General features: G+C 45.0%; 1 long non-coding RNA gene across 1 annotated transcript; it reads left to right on the top strand.

Moving 5' to 3' along the window:
• The first annotated feature begins 279 nt into the window (after positions 1-279).
• Positions 280-13,381, top strand: LOC132248453 (uncharacterized). Its single transcript, XR_009459646.1, has 3 exons — positions 280-350; positions 3,704-3,760; positions 12,383-13,381. It is a non-coding gene; the product is annotated as an uncharacterized LOC132248453 (long non-coding RNA).
• The last annotated feature ends 6,307 nt before the right edge of the window (positions 13,382-19,688 follow it).

Raw genomic sequence — 19,688 nt, 5'->3', positions numbered from 1 at the left:
TTTTTCCTCATGTATCAGAGATTTTTTTTTTTCACTCATGGTGCTCTGGCGAGGGCAAAGGGCCAATGTGGTCCCCATTTGCAAAAAAGGGAATGTTGCAGAGCACTTAGGTGCCCTGCTCCTAAAGAGGGAAAAACTGCCAGGGAAAGAGCCCTAGCAGTGAATAAGGAGCCCAGCTGTGGGTTGCCAGGGCAACTGGAGCTAGAAGAGATCACCTGCCAGTGGTCAGCTGATTGAAAGGGGCAGGGCCTGGCTCCATTATAAATGCAAGGATCTGAGGCCAGAGGCAGTTCCCTGCCAGCAACCATGGAGAAAGGAGCTCTTTCATGGAAGGCATGGAGTATTTCCCGGTAGGCTTGAGCGTTGTTATGGCCGGGCATCTTCTGGTTAAGTTATAGCCGATGGGCTTGCGTTTTGTCTTGCTGTTTATCACTGGTGGTTTGGGTGAGGGTATTAGGGGATGAAGGAGGGCTCATAGGGGACTCACACTAGTGTGGGGACCCGAGTGCCAGTGTGGGCACAGCATTCTGGGTACATAAACCCCAGCCCCACAGAGGGGCACTTGAGAAGCCCCAGAGAAGGGGGCATTGCTGAGAAGCCCCAGTGCAGGCATGGTGAGCCCTGGAGAAGGGGGTAGCATTGCGGTGAACCCTGGAGAAGGGGGCGGCATTACTGGGAAGGCCCGGAGACGGGGTGGCATTCCTGGGAAGGCCCAAGCAAAGGGCACAGAAAAAGAGAGAGAAACGAGACTGCAGAGAGTTCGAATGCCAGAGAGGGCACAGAGAGAGACAGGGCTGTGGACAGCCCGAGTGCCAGAGAGGGCGTGAACACAGAGAAAGGGACAGAACAACGTCCATGACATCTGCAAGGCTTGGGGCGTGGTATTGGGATGGTAGGAGCCATGCATAGCCCCTAAGGCTAGGATGCCCCTGAAGCACCCATTGTAGAGCAGGACCCACAAAGAGTCCGGAAAACCACAGGGTCCAAGTAACCGGCAAGACGTGACCGAGTGGGCGTAAAAGGCAGCCTCCCAAATATATAGTGTTATCAAAGAAGTGGCAGGCGAGAATTTTGAGGGTGCCCTTGGGCCAACTTGGCACAGGAAGGGGGCCTTTAGGAGATCATGGCCCTCCTGCAGGACCCTGCCGTGACAGGGAGGAAGGAGGACCCAGGAAACTATAGGCCCGTTAGTCTTACCTCGGTCTTGGGGGGACATCTGCAAGGGACCAAGGAGCTGGCAGGGAAGATTATGCTCAGGGGCAATCAACTTGAGTTCATTAGAGGCAAGTCTTGTCAGACCAACCTCGTGGCCTTCTATGGCCAGGTTACAAAATCCTTGGACACAGGTGTCATGGTGGACGTAGTCTTTCTGGATTTTAGGAAGGCCTTTGACACTGTCTCTCACCCCATCCTCATTTAAAAAAAAAAAAATTAGGCAACTGTGGTGTCGATACCTACACAGTCAAATGGGTCACAAATTGGCTGGAGGGCTGCACCCTGAGAGTGGTGGTGGACAGGCAATTTTCCACCTGGAGGGATGTGGGCAGTGGGGTCCCCCAGGGCTCGGTCCTCGGTCCCACACTGTTCAACATCTTCACCAGTGACTTGGACAAGGGGGTAAAAAGTACCTTGTTCAAATTCGTTGATGGCACTAAGATGTGGGGAGAAATGGGCATGCTAGAGGGGAGGGACAGGCTGCAATCAGACCTAGACAGGTTACAGGGGTGGGTGGATGAGAATAGTATGGGATTCAACACTGACAAGTGCAAGGTGCTGCACCTGGGGAGGAAGACCAGGCAGACCTACAGGCTGGGGAACTCCCTTCTCCTCAGTGCAGAGGCAGAAAAGGATCTTGGAGACAGTATCAATTCTAAAATGAACATGGGCCGACAGTGTGGGGACGCGGTCAGGAAGGCCAACCGCACCTTGTTGTGCATCCACAGATGCATCTCGAGCAGGTCCAAGGAGGTGATCAGGCCGCAGGTGGAGTACTGCGTCCAGTTCTGGGTGCCGCACTTCAGGAGGGATGTGGACAGCATGGAGAGCATCCAGAGGAGGCCACCCGCATGATTGGGGGGCAGCAGGGCAGACCCTACGAGGACAGGCAATGGGACCGGAACCTGTTCAGCCTCCACAAGAGAAGGCTGAGAGGGAATCTGGCCACCTATAAATTGGCCAAGGGGGAGCAGCAGGCAATAGGAGATTCCCTGTTCCCCCAAGCACTACCGGGGGTAACAAGGAATAACGGCCACAAGTTGCTAGAGAGTAGATTCAGACTAGACATCAGGAGGCACTACTTCACAGTCAGGGTGGCTAGGATCTGGAACCAACTTCCAAGGGAAGTGGTGCTGGCTCCTACCCTGGGGGTCTTCAAAACGAGGCTAGACAGTCACGTAGTCGGGGTCATTTGACCCCAGCGCTGTTTCCTGCCCATGGCAGGGGGTTGGACTTGGTGATCTGTTCAGGTCCCTTCCAACCCTACCTACTATGAAAAGCAGACTATGGAGTTGGAGAAAGGAAGGCTCTTTAATTAAAAGATGAGTTCAGTGGATTTTTCCCCATCAGATTTTTATATTTAATTCTCCCTGTCACTACTTGAGGAGAAAAGAGAGAATCTGGGAACAAAGGAGAAAAAAGCAAAAAAAATGGAAAAAAAAAAAAAGAAAGGGAAAAAAAAAAACATTTTTTTTTCTTTTAGAAAATGGTAATTGTCCTAGATCACAATCTCTTGTTTTTATTCCTGACCTAGATTTTTCTCTCCTTGAGATTTTCCATTTGCACAAATTACAGTTCAGCTCTTTCCTTAATAAAACAATTTAGGGCCTGGTTGTGCAGCCATCATTGACTATAAAGTTCAGGGAGAATAATCCATGAATTACCCTTTGGACTTCCTGCTGCTCCCCTAATTTGGTGTTTGTTAATGCTCAAATTGTTTATTAAACCTCGTGCATGGCTCATAACAATAGGAGGTGGCAATATTTTGCAAATGAACAAACAACGTTTGGGTGGATTTAAATTGGACTCCACAGAAGCTGCCTTCCCTCCCTCCAAATCATATGAAAAATCAGTGTTTCGAGTGGAATTTGTCACTGAAACCCAGGGCCCCAAGGCAGGCTTGCTGTGTGCCTGTGCCCTTCTGCAATGTGCTCCGTACAACATTGCTCACACTCAAGGGGAAAAATTTCCCAGTGCCCTTTCACCACTATAGAAACCCTTTCAGCTCCAAGGATTGCCATCCCCTTGCAGCAAAACAGCTGTCCTGGTTGAGGGGCAGGTGAAGATTACTCCCTGTTACCTGGCTCCCTGGAGGAGTATTGGGATTATATCCGATGCACTATCCCCTTGGCTTCTGCACAGCTGCGGTAGGGGTTAATTATCACATGCTGGCCGTTAGGCGGCTTTTATTTGGTGCGTTCATTAAAGTGGTAAATCTCAGAGGGGGAAGTTTGAGTTTTCAGATCTGACAGCAAGAAGTTATGAGCAATGATCCTGGCTTTCTCTGATTTAAACAAAAATCCCCAATTTTCAGATATAAAAAAAACCTAACCCAAATCCACATTTCTCCATGATTAAAATAAAACACTATTAATATATACATTATATATAGTGGTGTTTCATTTTAATCATGGAGAAAACTCATTTATTTTTATCTCAATTGAATGCAAATGCCCAAATCCATAACTGTTAATTCCTAATTTTTTAGGATGAGCAACATTGATCTGGATGAGAAGAGTACAGCATTTTGCAACGTTGATGAGAGGTGCGATGATTTCAAATAGTCACCGTTAAAGCGCCTTGTTTGCTGCAGACTGGCATTGAGATATTGGTTATTTATTGCCTATTCTAAGGGGAAAGAAAACAACCTTGCTCTAGAGCTAGGTCTCCCTCCCTTGCTGAATGAATGGTTCGGTTCAGATGTCTGTGGTCCACAGAAAACTAGGCACGTCAGTGGAAGCTGGATCCTGCAAGACCCCATGTCCTGTAACCCCATTTTTTTTTTTTTTTAACCCATTCACTGTCCCTGTTTTGACTCCTGTGGCTTTGTGCAAGTGGCAGGGGGTGTTACCATTCGCTGTGTTTGCAAAGGTCCCCCAGGTGCTATATTCCACACTTGGTTTTAAATTTTTCTACCTTTTAGTCCTGTGGGAGCATTCCTGCTATGTGCTATTGAAAATGATGCACACAAAATTAAAAAAAAAAAACAAAAAAACCTTAAAATCTGAAATATGAGATTTAATGTAGTATGTGTCCAGAATAATTTATCAGAAGGGATTGTAGCTTATAAAGCACACTTGTGTCATCCTTGGATTGATTTAAGTGTTTTGGATATATGTAATGCAGTTTAAATTATTTTTAGAACAGGCTAAACAGCACTAATAGGATAGGAGCAATTTGAAGAACTTGGATACAAGAATAATTTATTGGCTGCTTTATGGTGTGATGCACATTAAATCATTGTGATTGGACGAAAATGATTTAAATAACTCTTCTCTGTGGGTCTTGTTACAACAATACAAATTGGTTTCAGAGGACAGGGGTGATTTAATTCAGCTTCTATCGATACAACTATGATTTAAAGTACTTTAATGGCATAAAATAAATTTTATTTTTTCTATCAGGGGAGTATTTTAAACTACCTTAAATGGCAATAGAGATGTAGCCTAGTTTACAGGAGCCATCATTAACATTATAATACACTGAAACAATTCATGTAGGGCATTAGAGGTTCAGAGTGCTGTGTCAAAACTGCATGATTTCAGAGGTATCCCCCCCCCACCAACAAAATCACCATCAAGAATTGAGAGGCAGCGGATGGGGTATTAGCCTGACACCCTGGATGCCTGGGTCCCATTTCCATCTCTGACATGCATCTGCGCTGTGACCATGGATAAATCACTTCTGTTATCCGTTGTCTGCCTCTCTTGTGTGTCTGGACCACGAGACCTTTGGCACGGCAGCGTGCTGGTGAATCTCCCGGTGCAACAGAGCCTTGATCTCGGCTGCAAATCCATGCATCAAATGTGAAATCTGTGCTACGGGGGTGTCCTTCCCTAGTCCCGGTAGCACAACACCCACCCTGCCACCTTTCCTCTCCCCTCTGAGGCACTCGGTGGTGTATGCAGCTGATGGCTGAAGTCACTCAAAGGCAGGACCCATCCTGGCAGCTGGACCACAAGACTAGAAGCACCCTAAAACTGACACCAGCTCCCATGGCTGGGTCCTGTCATGTTTCAGTACATTTCATTTAGTTGTTTATAGAAACTCTCAGTGATCCAGCAATGCTCACTCGTTCAACCAGACAACGTTGGAGGAGCACTTCCTTCCCATCTTATCTAAAAAAGCAGCAATAATGCAATGGCACCCACTCTTGCTATTGCACCAGTTCTTATCCCCTGTTGAAAAGGAAAGCCACAGAAGTTTCTCCAAGTGTCTGAGAACTAATAAGAGTTTGGTTGGGTTCTAACAATGGGCAAAGCAAGATGTTACGAATGGGTGCGTCTACACGTCACCCTATGGCGATACAGCGATGCGCTAGGTTGCCATATGGCATGCTGCAGTGATGTAGCGATTACATGTGATCACCAGCTATGTTGGTGTAGTGGCGCTCTCCCTGGTTATAGCGACGTAGCAGCAAAATCTACGTGTGTGCCGCACGCACGGCACAGTAACCACCCATATTGCACTGTGCTTTAGTCCTTCCAAAAGGAGTATGGTAACAGCATCACCATACGGCAATGTGCAGGCGTGCCCAATGTCACAACTTCCCAACAGAGCAATGCAGCAATGGACACCACAACTGTCTCCAATTCTGAAAAGGGCACAACTCTATGAAGTGTCTCACCATGATCATTTTTTAAGGGTAGCAACTAGTCTTACCCGGATCAATCTTACCCTGAACTCTTCCCTTAAGGACCCTGTTCTGTATTGACTGCTCTCCTTGTCAGTTGTTCTCCATATTAATTTAGGGCTAAATCTTACCATTTAGGCATGCTTCTAATTAAAGTTGCTTAATCATCAATGTCCTAAGGGTAGATGTTGTGCCTCACAGGGCTGCCATTCCTCTCCCAAAGTAAATCATGAGTCTTCTTTACTTTTTTCTAGTTTTTTGGGTTTTTTTTTTTTTTTTCATAGTGCCTGTCGGTATTGCAGATGCAATTCGAAGTGGCAAGCAGTCTGTTGATGGGTACAAGTAACAAGCACTTACTGCAAAGGGAAAAAAAAAAGAGAATGAACAGGGTGTGCATTTCATTGAGGCTTACCTTGTTTATGGATATTGATTGGCTTTTGTAACAACCAGGTGGCTAATAACAGAGGCAAAACTACAGTTCTACCAAGGTAGCTTGTTGTTTTGTTGGAGAGATTTCAAGCAGCATAACAATACAGATCTGGTTTTCTCTCTTTTAATTAATTTTGTTTGTTTTTCCCCTTGTGGAAAAGCAGGTCAGTGGTTCATCCATTGAACTGGAACTAATCTATATCAGATATCTATCACACTGTCTGAATATCAGTTCTAAGAGTGAAAGTGTGGCAAGTTCATAAGCTATATTTTATTTTTTTTCTCCTTGCAGTCCAGTGATTTTTTTGCATCAAGCTGCAGTGATTCTACCATTCTGTGATCTTTAACCAATGTTCGGAATATAATATCCATGTTAAGATGCCAGAAATGGGCAATGAGATATTTTAAGTATTTGTATTTCTCCTTAGTAAATTGCTCCTGAGGTTTCTGTCATACTATGAGGTGCTGGAGACCTGCTGTAAGATGCTAGGTGTCTGTAATTCCCAGATGTCACTCTCAGTTGTTGGTGTCGGCGCATTGCACAAAGTGTCCATTACCTCCCTAAAGCAGACTGCGAGTATATAAAAAATCTGTGGACACACACTAATCCATGCTGACAGCTGAAGTTAAAACACTCACTCACCTCATCTCCAAAGATACTTGCAAGAGAAGGGCTCTCCAGATAATGGATTTTCCATCACTTGCAAGTTTTATCTCAAAATTGGAATTTTTTGGGGGGGGGAGGGTAAAAGTTACTCTCCAGCTCCAATGGGAATTGATTCAGGGAAAACCTGCAGCCTCTGTTGTACAGGAAATCGGATAAGAAAAACCCAGTGTCTGTGGTTAATGCAGATGTTTCAGAAAGGTGACCTGCCTTCACTTGACGACATTAGGAGATGGAGAATCCCTCTTTCCCTATGCAGTTGGTGCCAGTAGTTAATTGCCCTTACTGTTAAAAACATGCAACCTTTTTCCCACTTGAATTTTGTTTCATTATAACATATACATTAGGGTTGCCAACTCTGTTTGAATCTATTCTGGGAGGTTTCTGGTACGTCAGTGTGCCCGCGACACACAATGCGACCGTGTCTGCCTGCTTGTGCATATCAGTCATGGATTACGACGTATAGACTTTGTCAGGAAGGCAAATGCATGTTACTGTTACATTTAAAAAACAAAACAAAACACTGGCCTACTGTATAAATTGGATTCAACATTTAATATTCATTTTAATGAATGCCCTAGCATTTATCTCCCAGGTAACTCCCAGCAGTCTCCTGGACATTTATATCTAATTCCTGGAGGCTCTGGGGCAATCCCTGAGGGTTGGCAATCCTAATATAAATACATTCACTGGAAGAAAATACACAGGATTAAGAAGCTCTTTTGTTTAGCAGAAAAAAGGCATGCCAGGAAGCTGGAACAGGCAAAGTCAAGTAAGAAACTAGGCAGTAGGTATTAAATATGAAGAAGTTTACAACTTTCCATTGGAATCTATTGTCAGTGGTTGGATCCTCCACCCCTTCATGTCTCCACAAAGAGACTAGATCCTTTTCTGGAAGATGGGCTCAGAAAGCAGTGAGGGACTGGGTGAACTGGAATAGCTAGGACATACCAGAGAAGAAATGCCTAGCCTTATGCTCCTTGAATTAAGGCCGAGGCCACTTCCAATATTTCCATTGACCTTGGGCCCATAGAGTCTAGATCCAAGCCTGTTGCTAAAAATGTGTTTGTCCATTTGTCCTATTGTTGTTCCATAAATGCTTTCGGGATGGGCGAAGAGAATGGGCTCATTATAAACCGGAGCAGCCTCTGGCAAAAAGGGATGTAGAAATGATCCTACAAAAATCAGGAAACAGTGAACATTTAAACATGGCACAATAACTTTTTAGAGACTTTGGACAAGTTCTGTGATGTTCAATTTCCACAAAAAGTGCCCCAGGCACCTGGCCTGAACCCAAGAAAAGCCCACGCGCTCTGCTTTCTACCATTGTTCAAAACAACAATGCCCTACTCTTGAATAAATATAGAAGCACCAGAGAAAATAACAGACTGTCAAAGTGAGTTAGAAAGACAAAACTGTCAATTTAAGAAAGAACAGAGCAAAATTCAGGCCCCCCATTAAAAAAAAAAAATAAAATAAAAATGTCTCAAGGTATCTATTTAATTCTTTTAAAGAAATGTCCTTGTGTACATTAGCACAGCTGAGGAGCTGAAAAGCAACAAACATACAGTGTTAGCTGTATGGTGAGTGCAGATCAGGTGGTGCCTTCGATCTTTAAAATTTGGCTGTAGTTCTGTGGCCGCTCAGTTGGATTTCAATAAGACCTCAGGCACCATACTTGCCCACTGTTCGGTAGAACAATTATAGCACCAGGGATTGCATTAATTTTACAACAAGCCCTTCGAAAAAAAATTACCGCTGACAAACTTTTCTTCATTTTTTCTAATTTTTAAGGGTTTCCTGAAGCAAAATCCCCTCTTCTGTTAGTCTGCTGCTTTGTTTACTTCTCCCACGTTTTGCTTTTAGGTTCTGCATTATACAAGGTTTCATTTCACGCTATTTTCGTGATTGTATTTTAATTGCTTGTGCAGCTTTCCTGAGTGCTTTGACGGAGGGGTGCCTTCTAAATAAAATGATTATAATTAAATATAGATAAATAATGATTATATAAATAGCATATAAAAAAAAAACAAATAGATGCTGTTCATTGCAAGGCTAAGTGGGAGCCTTAATGATGAATGATACAAACCACTTTAATTATAGGCTCCATAATTCATTTGCATCAAACCTTAGAGATGCTTTAGGGCAAAATAAATTGGTTGGTATAGCACTGCCATTCCAAATGCCCCGTCAAATTGCTGGTCACTGGGACATCTGAAATAAACAGCAGATCCTTGCTTTTACTTCCTTATTTTTAAATCAATATTTCTTTCCTCAGCCAACATCTTTAGAGGCATATCTCCAGACAGCACCACACGGATGTGCTTCGGTGCATCCCTCCGGGGTTTGGTGAAGACCAGCAGAGAAGGGCACTCCAGTTGCCCTGACCTGTCAATGGCCTCGCGCCTGACCAATGGACTTGTTCTTTTCTTGGAAAGGGATGTGATTCTGTCTCTTTGTTGGACCAATCACACGTTTCCTTTACACGTACAGCACATACGCTAACAGGGCTGAATTATTTATGTGGGTTTTTTATCACATGGACTACTCTCCATTGGGGAGTGAGGTCAAACCAATAAAGCTGTTTCACTGAAGCTCCTCTTGTGAATTGGATTTAGGCTGTCTCACAACCTGCCTCCTAACTGGAAAGCTTGCATATATCCATAGCAGTGAAAGTACTGATGGGTGGAAAAGGAAATATTTGTGCATTGGAAATATTTCTTTAACTTTATGCTGGCAGTTCTTGATTTTGGCTTGACTGGAAATATGGGAATACTAGTTACTCCCAAACTAGTTTTGATATTTCACTCTAGCTTCCCACATATATGTGAGCAAAGTATAGAAAATTACTGCTGCTATTACTGTGACTACTACTAACAGCAATAGGGTCATGGGAACTGCCAGATTGCTTCTGAACTCCATCTAAACTCCATCATCATAGTAGTCAATAGATTATGTGGTTCAATTATTTATAGGGGTGTAGGGTGTAGCCATGTTGGTCTAAGGACATAGGCAGACAAGGTTCTTTGGGTGAATCTGATATCTTTTATTAGATCAACTTAAATAGTTGGAAAACAATTTTTAAGCAAGCTTTCGGGTTCAAAAACCCTTCATCAGGCTAAGGAAGATTCAGCAGTTGGTGTGTGCTCTTCCTGGATGGAGTGAAAAGTAAAGAAGCCAGGGGCTGGGCTGCATACAAGATCAATTATTTATGGCATTTAAAGGGTGCGTCCTACCTCCAAAAATATCTAATATGTCTAGCATTTCTGTCTTATTTTTGTCTCTAACACATCTTTCCTTTGGATTTATCTGTATAATTTTCCTTCCAACCTTTGCTAATGCTAATGATGGATTTTTTTTTCTTTTTCTTTCTCTAAATGAGATTTTTTTTTTTAATCTTGATAAATTCTTGGCCTCAATGACTTCCTGTGCCAGTGAATCCCACTGCCTAATTATCCAATGTGTGAAACATTATTCCTTTTTATCAGTCCAGAATTAGTCACCTTTTAACTTCATTATAATACCCTGCTGCTCTTGTCTTATGGGATGGGGAGGACAGAGGTATGTTCTCTATACCATTTATTGGTTTTTTTTGTTTTTTTTTTTTTATGCCTGCTTGTCATCCTTATTCTTACTTGCCTCCTTTCTAAAGTAACAGCCCTGCTTTTCAGTCTTTCAAGAGTTATTCTTTCCAGGCCAACTAATTTTTTGCATTAAAGCAGTGGGCAAAACTTGTCTTAATGTGCTGTAGATTTAATCTACTGCACATTAATGTCACAAAAACCCTCCATTTCTGCTAATGTGGCAGAAATGCCACCGTGGGTGCCCCTCTGCAGAGATCTGTCTCCACCAGCCTGGGAGGCTGCTGTTGAATCCCTCAGTGCGGGAATCTCCCACCTTGTCTACATGACAAAAGCCTGGCACCTGGGAGGCGATGCTCTGGTCACCTGGGCAGGGGGGAAAGACTCGGCCCTGCGCAGACCCAGGTAGCCAGGGATGCTTGGGAGATTGGTCGGCTTGTGGCCAGTATTGGCAGCTTTGATTGGACCAGGCTGCTGAGGTCAGAGAGGTTATTTAAGGGCTCGGTCCAAGAAGAAGGGCAGTCAGCCATTAGCCATGCGGTCATCCAGGTGAATCTGAGCCTGGCTCTCTCCTCATCACCGCATGCTCCAAGAGTGCCCTGCCTCCAGAGGAAACAACAACTACCTCTGGACGATGCGAGTGAGTAAGCTACTAAAGATCCGATTAGATATCTAGTTTCAGTAACTCAGATGCGTTTAAACGGCTACCTCAGCCACCCTGGTTTGCTCTATGGGATTCCTCTGATATTCCTGTAAGATTTCTATGATACTACTCTACCTTTTACCCTGTTTTCACCCTACCCCCTGTAATCAATAAAGTTCTCCTTTGTGACCGATGTGGGAGACTTATTGAGGGGTGGGTCTAAATTATGCCAAGGAGGCCCCTTAGGTCTGTGGACTAAGGGAGGCTTCCCTAATAAGCCCCTGACTTGGGGAAGTGCCCCAAGTGCTTGTATTGGGTCTAGGACCCATTGGACGATCAGGCCTGTGTTTTCCAAGGCGCGCAGAGCCAGAAGTGAGTCCAGAGCCTTGGATGGTGGCAGCGGGACCCCAGGCTAGCGGGTGTGCTCCAGGGAAGGGGTCGGCCGGACGGGAGGCACCCTAAAGGAGGCACTCGGAGCCTGGACGGTGGTCGGGCGCAGGGAGGTGGGCGGCTCAATGCAGGAGCGCCCCCTACTGGCCCGCCACACTCTATACCATTCATTGGTTTGTTTTTTTTTATGCCTGCTTGTGTCATCCTTATTCTTACTTGCCTCCTTTCTAAAGTAACAGCCCTGCTTTTCAGTCTTTCAAGAGTTATTCTTTCCAGGCCAACTAATTTTTTGCATTAAAGCAGTGGGCAAAATTTGTGCTAATGTGCTGTAGATTTAATCTACTGCGCATTAATGTCACAAAAACCCTCCATTTCTGCTAATGGGCAATAGTGCCAATTTACGGTGCATTTAGTACCTGTCATTACAGGTTCTAAACTTAATGCACCATAATTACGGTGCATTAATGAGCATGTAGACATGCCGATTGGAATTTGTTTTTGCCCTCTGAGACCTGGTTGCTGAAGCAGGATCATGATATTTATTAAGCACGTGTACTAAATAAATCCATTCTTTAGGTAAAAGGAGTTGCACCTTGAATACATTTCCTCTTTTCTATTCAAACGTGTGAAGTCACACTCTGCTAATACATTCGAGGAGAAAATCTTGGATCAGCTTAGGGGGAAATGTAGACAGAAATCTTAGGAAAATTGGAATCCATTAGGATCAACATGCTGCAACAGGCCCATTTGTCTATTTTGCTTTCCGTGTATCTGGGAGAGTGGAAATATTTTGCTCAGTTTGTATTGTATTTTGCTGTCCCACACAGGAGTTGAGTGGAGTGTAACTCAAGAGGATGCGTGAACAAAGAACATGTAAAGGAAGCATGCAGAACAAGTGAAGGACCTTCCTTTTCTCCTGACACAATCCTATGGCTTCCTTCAGTTTCAAAGGACAAGGAAAGGGCACAGTTTCATCATCCTGACAACAGCCCCACCAGAAGCAGAGACAATGAATATGTCATTAGGTAATAGAGGACAAATTCAAACCTGTTGCAAATGGCAGAGATTCCAAGGGTTAAAGTAGATTAAATCTATACATCCAGGCTAGTGCATTATTGTCCCCTTTTTATATTCTAATTCTTACTCATATCCAAACTCAGTATAAACCCCATCATTATATTAGTGTATGAATAATATGGTTCAGTTATTTGCAGTGGTCAAAGTACAACAATTGTAGCCCATCTGTGGACCTGCCCTTTAGACGTGATGTTGATCCCACAGTAGGAAATAGCATAGATTGAGGGGGAAAGAAGCATAGGATGTGAAATGTGTGCTACTGAGTCATTGATAACAATGTCCCTGTTTTAGTTTTGTTTATGAGAGACAATATTGCAAAATTAAACCCTAGACAATTAGGAAAGGAGAGGGAACATTATGGAAACACTAATTACCTATTGTTATTGCTTGCTTGTACTGTGTTTTGTTCCTGCTGTCTGTTAAGCAAGATGTTTAACATTTTGATAGCAGTCATACTCAAATCCTGAACTGTAATACTGTGGAGAGAAAGCTGTTCTTTATGACCCCAAACACATGTTATGGGTGATATCAGAATGAGTAATTTGTGCTCGGGAAACTCTAAAATGGGCAGGTTGAGGACAAAGAGGAGCCGGCTGGATGCTGAGGGCTGCCAGCATCAGCAATGGATGGGTTTTACCTTTTGTGTATAGTGGCCTGGAAGGAATCCACTGAGCAGCTGTATTTAATATTAGGCTGGGAAAATGAAGCTGAAATTTGGAAATGTTGGGGAATTATTATTTTTCCCCACTGTGCTAAATATCTCATAAAATACCTAAACATCTTCCTAAAATACACATCTGACAGGTCTCTGGGGTTTTCTGTTGCAAAAGCGGGCTCTAAATGGTTAGGATGATTTGAGGAATCTGGCTGTGGAAACAACCAAGGTCAGAGAAGCAGAGCTGAGCTAGGAAGATCCCGTGGTTCAGAAAGTAAGCCATCAGCTGCATGGGAAGGATCCTGGGTGACCCCAGGCCAGACAGTGCTCCAGAGGGGTAAGAAATCAGAGACAGGCACCGATGTATTTCTCACACTAGTCTCTCTCGTGTAAATATCGATGGTGTTTTATATACTTGTGCACAGTCTGTTACAGGGATGATCCTGCCTTGGGCAGGGAGTTGGGCTACATGACCTCTGAAAGTGGCTGTAAAGCAGAAAATATGCAACTCAAGTGCTGGTCCTGGGGCCCACTGCAGTTGGGCTGTGGGACTCTACTTCTTTGAAGGGGTAAACACCTGAGAGTCTGTGCATGGGAATAGGGCCAGGAAGGCCAAAGGGAAAACCAGTACTGAGCCTATAGTCTGGGATACATCAGCATGAGAGGAGCTCAGCCATATCCAGGAGGTTGGTGAATTGTTCTGATAGACAGAGCCCTTTCTTCTGTCTGAAAATGATTCATGAACCATTTCTGTGGCTACTTACCGACAGTGTTTCTGTGGCAGAATCAACTGAGATGGGATGTGTCCTGACATTGCTGATCTGATAGATGGACTCCGACCGCTTGGCCTTGGGCTGTAGTGCACTCCTACAGATGCGGGGCTTCAGGAGCTTTATGTGCCTTGGATCAGGGCCAGGCACCATGAGCTCTTGGCCCACAGGATGAAGCCCAGGGGCAGCTGCAGAGCATGGGCAACCATGAGCTCCCCTTACTCTCGCACCAAAAACAAACACAGATGTCAGCTGTGAAAGGGCAGCACAAACTCATACTAGGAATCATCACACTCAACATTTTGGGTATGTGTGGTGTGACAAGGGATTGGGGCATCTGTTCACCCAGATTGATAGATTTGAATGGTTGCACAAAGGTGATGGCTATTTCAAACGTGTGTGTGTGTGTGTGCACACGCATGCACACGTGAGTGTATTTGCTCACCTATTGTGAAGCACCTAGAGGAGAACAAAGTGATAAAGAACAGCCAGGATGGATGCACTAAGACCAAGCCAGACCTGACCAACCTTATCTCCTTCTATGATAAGAAGGAGATATTTAGGCCTCATACAGATATTCTGTTTCACCTAAGAGAGTCACTCCTCTGCTAGGAGAAACCATGAATGTATAGATATTCAAGCTTTTTCTCCCAGAATAAAAATGGCCATTCCAGGGGAAAAAATAATGTGGGACTAATTGAGGTTAAATCACTTGTGGGAAAGTGAAAGGATATATATGTCATGGCTTCTCTCAGAAGAGAACAGTTTTCTAGCAACTCCTATCCTGCTTGCCCCTGGGAGAATGTGTCACTCATTGGGCTCTGCTGCTCCAGCAGGGAGCAAAACATGCCCCCTTCACTATTCCCACATTGTGCTGCAGGGAAACACAGGTTGACCATAAGCATTCTGGGTCAGCCAATCAGGGCTGCCCTATGCATTGATGCCATCTGTTCCCAGGCAAACTAAGGGAGCTGGCAGACCATACTGCAAGTTCTCCATGTTTCAAACCCTCAGCATTCAAATGTCTGTATGCATGGCGCTGGGTAAATTTTTCTACCAGAAGAACAAACTTAGGAGAATTTTCCCAGATTATTTGAATGTGTGTCATAGCCTTAGCAAATTTTCAGATGACACCCAGTTGAGTGGCATTGTAGGCACTTGGGAGAGTTGGGTTGGGATCCAGAATCACCTGAATAGTCTGGAGAAATGGTCAGTGTCGCAGGGAACCTCGGTGCTCTGCTCCTAGAGAGGGGAAACTGCCGGGGAAAGAGCCCTGGCAGGGAATAAGGAGCACAGCTGTGGGTTGCCTGGGGCAACCAGGAGGTCAGCTGACCGGAAGGGGCAGGGCCTGGCCCGCATAAAGCCCAGGGGCTGAGGCCAGGCTAGCAGTTCCCTGCCAGTAGCCAGGGGGGCAGGAGCTCCTGGAGTTAAGATGCGAGAACCGCAGGTACTCCTCAAGCAGAGTAAGGAAGGCAGCTCTAAGATGTCTGAGCAACATGGTTTTAGCCAGGCGGCTTTAAGTTATGTTATAGCCTAGGGGCTTCTGTTTTGCGTTGTTGTTGTTACGTATTACACCAGTGGTTTGGGTGAGGCTATTAGGGGTTGGAGGAGGCCTCATAGGGACCCACAGTGGTGTGGGGGCCCCAGCACCAGTGAGGACTCAGCATCCTTATAGGGGACCCAAAGGAGTGTGGGGACCCCAGTGCTAGTAAGGGTGCGGCGCACGGGGTGCATAGACCCCAGCCCCAGGAGGGGGCACTACTGAGAAGCCCCAGTGCAGGCGTGGTGAGCCCCTGAGGAAGGGCATAGCACTGTGGTAAACCTTGGAGACGGGCGTGGCATTGCGGTAAACCCTGGAGAGAGGGGGTAGTAGTGTGGCTAGCCCCGGAGAAAGGGGGTAGCAGTGCGGTGGGCTTGAGAGACAGGCGGCTAGACCGAGAAGTCCCAGAGTGGGCACAGAAGTCCCCAGGAGAGGGGCAGAGTTACAGAGAAGTCCCCAGGAGAGGGGCGTCTTGACCAAAAAGGCCCAGAGTGGGCACTGAGAGCCAGGGAAAGGGGTAGCATTACAGAGAGCCCCAAGAGAGGGGTGGTATTCTTGAGAAGGACCAGAGTGGGCACGGAGAGCCCTAAGAGAGGGCAGCAGTACAGAGAAGGCCCGGAGAGAGTGGCATGGGAGTAGACCAAGAGACCGAACAACGTCTAGTCCAGTTGTGAGGCTTGGGGCATGGTATAAGGGGTGGTTGGAGCCACAAATAGCCCATAAGGCTAGGGTGCCCGGGAAGCACCCATCATACAGTGAGACCCATGGAGAGTCCGGGAAACCACGGGGACAGAGGTCCCAACGAACCATGTCGAAGAGGGCATAAGGCAGCCTCCCAAACTTATATAAACATCAAAGATGTGGCAGGTGAGAATCAGAGGGTGCCCTTGAACCGGCTTGGCATGGGGGAAGGGGCCTTAAGGAGATCATGGCCCTCCTGGAGGACACTGCCGTTACAGTCAGCAATAACCCAGATTAGATTCAACAAGATGGAATACTTAGGATGGAATAATTGCATGCACAAATAGAGACTGGGGAATGATTGGCTAAATGGCGGCACTGCAGAGAAAGACCAAGGGATGACGATAGACCATAAGCAGAATATGAGGCAACAATGTGATCTTGTTGGAAAAAACAAAACAAACAAACAAAACAAAACAGCAACTTTATACTGGATTGTGTCAATAAATACAAATCAAGGGCAGTGATTCTTCCACTGTATTCTTCACCGCTGAATTCTCACCTGGAATCCGGTGTTTTAGGCCCTGCACTTCTGAAAATTAGGTGGAAAGATTGCAAAGAGTCTGGTCTAGAGCAACAAAAATGATTGAGGGTCTAGGAAGCCTGTTTTATGAGGAAAGGCTGAAAGAGCAAGGGTTATTTAGAGAAACTGTGGAATCGCTATCCCTGAAATTTTTTGAGAGCAAATTGGACAAACACTTGGTTGGGATGCTTCAGTCAGTGATGATCCTCCCTTGAGTAGGTGTCTGGACTATCTGACCCCATGAGGTCTCTTCCAATGCTACTTTCCTCTGATCCCATGACTTTTATTTATTTTTTTTTTCATAAGCTGTTTGGTTCATCTGTTCACTATTGTTATCCAGAGTTTGTGTCTTATCACACAAGTTGCATGCTTTTGTTTCTTTACCTTGACACACAACTGTCAGATTGTGCAGGTTCCTAACCTCTAACAGCATAACGTGTAACCAAAAAATCAAGTGTTTTTGTCTGCAGTTAACCTTGCTGTCATGCAGATATCAGCATTTGCATAAAGAACAGTAATTTATCATTTGAACAGAAATCTATTTGCGCAAAGTTTCTTGAATAGTGCATGAGAAAAGGCTTGTGTATGATCAAACCAGGCAGCCATTAGGAACTGGAGCAAATATTTAGCAGTACTGGTGTGCTGGTCGGCTATCCCCAGTAGGGGCAGCTGGAGTGTGGGAGGGAAATGGCATTTTAGGACCACATCCTATTTCACGTTCACAAACCTAAGTTGTACCTCGGTACCAAACTGTGGGCTAGGCATGGCCCAGAGCACGCACCAGCGGTCCACCTGAAATTGGTCCCTTGGGTAGCATGGAAGGGAAAGATATAAGCGGGGAAAAGGAGGAGGAAAGTAGGCCAGAGGGGAGTTCTTCACAGCCCCTCCCTCCCAAAACAGATTCCATCTGCTGAGGCCCTTTTACTGTCTTCTCTCCTCCTCCTCACCCACACACCTTCCGCTCCCACTTGCCCAGTAGCCCAGTGTCAAGAGGAAGACATTCAAGTGCTTTGGACAAGGCCTTGCCCATGGTCTGGTGTTCAAAGCATTTTTCTGGGAAGTAGGAGATGTGGATTCAGACCCCCTCTGACTGCCACAAAAACCCAGCACCCAGCCTTGTGTTTAGACCACCTGACCAAGGACACAGATATCAGGCTGGGCGGTCTCCTTCTCTGCGGTCTCATGTTGGGTACATGTGTTTTGTGCAGGTAAAGTTTCAGGACTTCCTAAGTGCTAGTTACTCACTGAGTGGGTGCAATAGGATTTACTCCCAGTCTTCAGCACTTCACCCCCAGCTCTCCCTCCATTTCAAGGTGCAAAGCACAGCAAGAAAAATTGCAATGAAGTTCACAACTTGCACTCGATAAATAAAACACTTTTTGCTTTTTACTGCAGCAATTTTGCAGGCAGAAAATCAGCACGTGGAGAGCACACTTTCTACCAATTTAATTTGTGAACTTGTCCCTTGGATATAATATTGATTCCATAAAAAAAGGGACGTCATGTATTAAAAAAGGAAAAGAGGTGGGGAAAGTAAAGAAAGGAAGAATTTACAGTGCTCAGTTTGCATATTTGCCCTTTCAGATAATGGTAAGAACTTAACCTTTTTAATAGGTTTAAAAAGAACGCTCTGTTCTTACCACGCACTACTTCTGTGATGCCAGTCACTCTTGCAGGTAGTATTCACCTGCCATGATGTAGCCTGGTTGGGATGGGGTGCAGATGTCTCCAATAGAGTGACTACATACCTTCCCCTCTCTTAAGGAAAGTTGCTCGCTCTTCGGGGGTCGGACTTGATGATCTGCTCAGGTCCCTTCCGACCCTACCAACTATGAAACTATGAAAGAGTGTGGGTTTTAAAAAATTATTTACACTTCCTTTTGTCTCTGGGCCGGCACAGAATTGTTATGCGTGGCCATCTTTAAAGCACCACCAGTCTAACATAACAAATGAGGGAAGCCAGTTAATTGAAATATCCCAACCAAAAAGTCATGAGCAACCCAATTAAATGTATATTTAAGGCAACAGATACCATCTGTTCAAACTTTCTAAGGAATGAAGAAACTGAGATGAAATCAGTTGCAATAGGTGATAATGAAATTGTGCTGCAGAATTACAGGCTCTGTGCTTTTCAGTTTATTCCCCTTTTCTTCAATGATTATCCTAAATCACAGGAACACTGTTACCTTGAGGCATATATTACCTGCTCTGCCCTTTCTTCTGACTATTAAATCTACTGGCCTTCATCAGTGACATGTAGAACAGAAACCTTTTGCTGCAGAAATGGGGTATGGAAAAGTGCCATTAGTTTCCTGATAGCACCAATCTCAACACTTTCTTAAATGCTCCCCACCTTTTTTTTTTCTTTCAGTGAGAGGTGATAGAAGCAAAATGGATATTAAATTATACCTTTGGCCCACCTGTATTATGCACTTTCTGCAGCTGTGTTTATGGGTTTGAGTTGTACTGTTCTGCGCAGCAGTCAGGGTGGTTCCGGCAAAGACAACATATACCAAGTCCTAAGTAAAGCAACGGCCAATAAAGGAAAGATAATTGCATCCTTCAAATGTCAAAATTGTGCATGAGTGTGTGTGCGAGAGAGAGAGAGAGAGAGAGAGAGAGTGAGAGTTTTGTGAAATGTATCTACATGCACATTCTCCCCAGGGGCCTGTCCTCATAAAGCTATACTTTCAGGGATGGATTTAATTGGAGAACAGCACTGTGGACATATTCCCCCTTTTGGGCCCATGGGAGTGGTAGATGGGCATGTTTTATGTCCCCAAATCAGGTAAGAAACCCCTGACCTTTTTGTACCACCTCCTGTCCT

This window comes from Alligator mississippiensis, chromosome 2 (genome assembly GCF_030867095.1).
Source record: "Alligator mississippiensis isolate rAllMis1 chromosome 2, rAllMis1, whole genome shotgun sequence".
Lineage (NCBI taxonomy): Eukaryota > Metazoa > Chordata > Crocodylia > Alligatoridae > Alligator > Alligator mississippiensis.
Note: the sequence above shows the minus strand (reverse complement) of the source record. Positions and strands in the feature narration are given on the sequence as shown.